At 54.3% G+C, this 3,598-nt stretch overlaps 1 protein-coding gene across 4 annotated transcripts in view; it reads left to right on the top strand.

Moving 5' to 3' along the window:
* Positions 1-2,432: 2,432 nt before the first annotated feature.
* Positions 2,433-3,598, top strand: part of ZNF516 (zinc finger protein 516) — a 106,965-nt gene continuing 105,799 nt past the window's right edge. For 2 of the 4 annotated variants that reach the window (XR_009406025.1, XM_059409840.1), the window contains exon 1: positions 2,900-3,054. The gene's annotated coding sequence lies outside the window, so the exon portion shown is untranslated. Of the gene's footprint in view, positions 2,713-2,899; positions 3,055-3,359; positions 3,563-3,598 lie in introns of those variants that run through there. The other 2 variants (XM_059409842.1, XM_059409841.1) reach the window with 2 other exon arrangements.

Genomic DNA, 3,598 nt, shown 5'->3' with positions numbered 1-3,598 from the left:
ATTTGCACAGAGATAGAATTAACATTAAATATTTACCAATAGGCAGTGCACTTAAATTTTTAAGCATGCATATTTAATAAATATTTTTTAGTTTGTCTTGGATTTCATACTTTAAAGAGTTTCAGTTCCAGCTTTCAGACAGACAAGGCCTTTCCTGGGCTTCTTTTTGTTTGTTTGTCTCTTACTCTTAGTTCTTCTTTAATGGAACCCTTCCAGAACCGTTCTGATCCAAATGTTCACCAGTCATGTTCCCACCTAAGCTCTGCAGACAAGCCACTGAGCGCTGTTGCATTAAAATGCCATTTTCCTTAGCTTGAAGGAGCAGAGTCCCAAATGCTGAACAAATAATTCATTAGACAATCACAAGAGAAAATGTGTTTTCTTCTCCATCTATTTCATTCAGCAGAATTACTGCCTGTGATAAAGTTGTTAATAGCCAAATATGTATGCAACCAGTAATCCAGTAATATCATGGTTCTCCACCCAAATATTGTAATTAAACATTTCAAACGAGGTGGGCCTCTTTTCAGGGATTTCAGGGCTTTGTCTTTTGTGCGGAAACAGGGTCCTTAATCTTTCATAGCTACTTGAAGTCTTTGCAGATATTATTAAATACTTGAAGTTTTAACAATGCTAAACATGTTGTAGGAGTGGTATGGGAAGCCTTGCTAAATAGTTTATTTTTATACCTCCCCGTGCTCCCCCCACCCCCGAACAAGCTAAGAATGCACTGACAAAGGGACCTCCGCCAGTGGCTTGGTGCACAAATAATGTGAACACTATCTCCCCGGGCACTGTGGCACCCTCAGCAGCATCAAGACCTGCTGGCTGGCAAGCTGCTGTTTTTCCAGAATGTAACCCTGGCTTGTCTCTCGAATTACATTCTCAGATTCTGCATGCATTGTAGAGAAAGGGAGAAAGGAAATCTTTTAAAAGCACGGTATTATTGTAGAACGGGCTCTGCCCTGAGTGAAATCACATGTGGGTGATAAGCAGGCTACAGAAAGGAGGCGAGTCATGAAAATCACAATTATACGTGCAGGAGTTTGGAAGTTTTGCTGATCAACCGTCCCTTGATCTAACTCGTCAATTTTGAACACATGGAAGTTATTAGTGCAACACTGTAGTCTTAAATAGACCCAAGAATGCAGATTAACGAAGCGGGTTTTTACCCTTGACTCAAATCCGTTCCCAGCTATGACAAACAATTATTAAAATTCCAAGTGTGCATATTATAATCTTTGTGTGTGCACACGTATAACACACGAGGATTTCTCTAAGTCTGTATACGCCATTTATATCCGTGGAATTAGTTCAACTGGGGGGTACTTTCATTTGTGCATTGTCACAGGGTACTGTAATGAGTTGTGCTCCTTCAATACTTTTCTGTGAACCCGACTTAAATTTGATTAAGAATACAGGCCATTTAAGCACTTCCTCCAAACCTGCAACAATTGCCAAAGACCTTTACCTCTGTGCCTGCTATCCTAATTAATGCAGACCATTAATCACAAGGAGCTAACATTTTAGGATTCAAAGATCCTTCTCGCCAAGGTCCACCCGCTCTTGCTGCCCTCTTCCTCCACGGACACACACACACACACGCACACGCACACGCACACATGTTCAGAATGGCCCCTGTGTCTGAGAGTCCAGCTTTGCAGGCACAAGCTCCTCCCTTTGGAGCTCGTCCTTAGTAGTTTCTGTTGTAAATGCCCTAAGTTGGAGAGGGCCCGAGCTGCATCAGCAGCCGAGTGTGAGCGAGTGCTGGGCGCCGAGAGAGAGAAATTGCCAGGGCGGACGGTGACGCCGGACTGCGGCGCTGATGGCGAAGCCCAGCTACGTCGGTGTCTTGGACGGAATCCATCTCCACTGCGGAGTTATCACGAGGAGAGCAGAACAATATGGCCAGGAGCCTGGTGGGAGAAGACAGTGCTCCCCTCCGCAGGCCAACTCCCTCGCTCTGCGTCACGCTGATTCAGGGGCGCGCCCCTTCTCTTTCTCCTCTTCCCCTCTCCGCGTTCCTCCGCCCCTTCCCCGTCGGCGCCTCCCCCTCCCCCCGCCCCGTGTACCCTGATTGCTTCTTGGAGTCAAATTGGCATTTCTATTCCCAGACTTAACTTGCTGCCATTAACTACGGCCCGCGGAGAGCAGCTGGGGTGAAGAAATGGGTTGAAAAACAGAAAAAAAAATTAGAGTTGAACTTTCCAAGGATAAAAATAAAAATAAAAGCCCACGGTCGTTTCTAGATCGCCATACAGCACAGTCCTCGTTCTCAAGTCTCTGCCGACTTGGGTCTGAACCCGGGACTTGATCTATCGAGGATCCCCAGCACCCTGACCAGGAAGTTCAGTGAAGCGCGCACCCTGAGCCGTGTGGAATGCACACGCTTCTGGGACCACCGCAGGGACACCCCGCAGAGGTCTGGACTCCTGGCTGGGTGCTCAGGTGCCCAGGCGGCTGAAAACGCGTCCCGACACGTCTGCACGTATGGACGCGTGCGTGTGTGTCCGTGTGTGCGCGCGTAAACAGCTTCCCGTAACCGGGTCTGCGGCAGCGTCGGTCCTCGAGGAGAAGGGGCGACAACTAGCCGCTGGGATCGTGATTCAGTGCTATTAGGGGAAGGATTATCTGCGTCTGAGTCATCGCGAGCCTCCAGACTTTGCCCGCAGTGTGGTAGAACTTTGTGCTGATGAGACAATAGTGGAGCGTGTGCGTTTCCTACAGGGCAGACCATTCCGTGGCTGGGGGAAGCCTCGGGCCTGCGCCCGGCCGCGGGGTCCCGGCCCCCTCCCCCCGCCGCGCAGCCCCCCGAGCCCGGCCGGCGCCGGGGTCTCCGCGGGGCGGGCACGTCCGGGGCGCGCGAGGGCGGCGCGGGGAGGGGGCCGGGCGCGTGGCGGGCCCCGCGCGCCCTCGCGCGTCCCCCGCGCCCGGGCGCAGCTGGCGCGGTCGATCTAGTGCAGCGCTCGGCTCCGCGCCTCGGGCGCTCGGCTTCACCTTCAGAGGCGCGGGGCGTGCGCGTCCTCTCCCCCCGGCCCGCCGCCTCCCGCCAAGGTAGGGGCCGAGGTGGGGTGGGGGGCGCCGCGGGGCCCGCAAGGGGCGGGGGCGCGGGGCCCGGGGCCTGGCGGTGCCCGGGACCCCGGTGTGCGCCGCGGGGGTGGGGGGCGGGGAGGGGCTCCGGGGCGCGGGGAGGGCGGCTTGGCTTCCCTGTGGGTAGTTGCTCCGCTCGGCGATTCCAGGAGAGGGAAGATGCAACTTCGGGCGGCGAGGCGGGCGCTGGGAGGTGGTTTTTACCGCAGTGGAGGGGCGGGGTGGGGGCCGGGTGGGAGCGCGGAAGAGGCTCTGGCTTTGTACACTTCGTCAAAGGCGACGCGGGAGGAGGGGAGCTCGGATGCGCTCTCCTTCCATTAGGAGACAAAGAGCAAATTGCCTTACTTTAAAGTAAAACGCTCCGGCTAGTGAAGGTGGGTGATGGGGCTGCGGAGCCCGAGGAGCCGCTTCAATTATTAAGGGTTTGGCTGATGGGATCGATGCCTGTGGGCACGGAGCGCTGCTGCCTCGGGTACGTGTTGGCGTGTGTGTGTGTGTGTGGGGGGGG

Source organism: Mustela nigripes, chromosome 8, assembly GCF_022355385.1.
Source record: "Mustela nigripes isolate SB6536 chromosome 8, MUSNIG.SB6536, whole genome shotgun sequence".
NCBI classification, from domain to species: domain Eukaryota; kingdom Metazoa; phylum Chordata; class Mammalia; order Carnivora; family Mustelidae; genus Mustela; species Mustela nigripes.
This window is presented reverse-complemented; position numbering and strand designations above follow the sequence as displayed.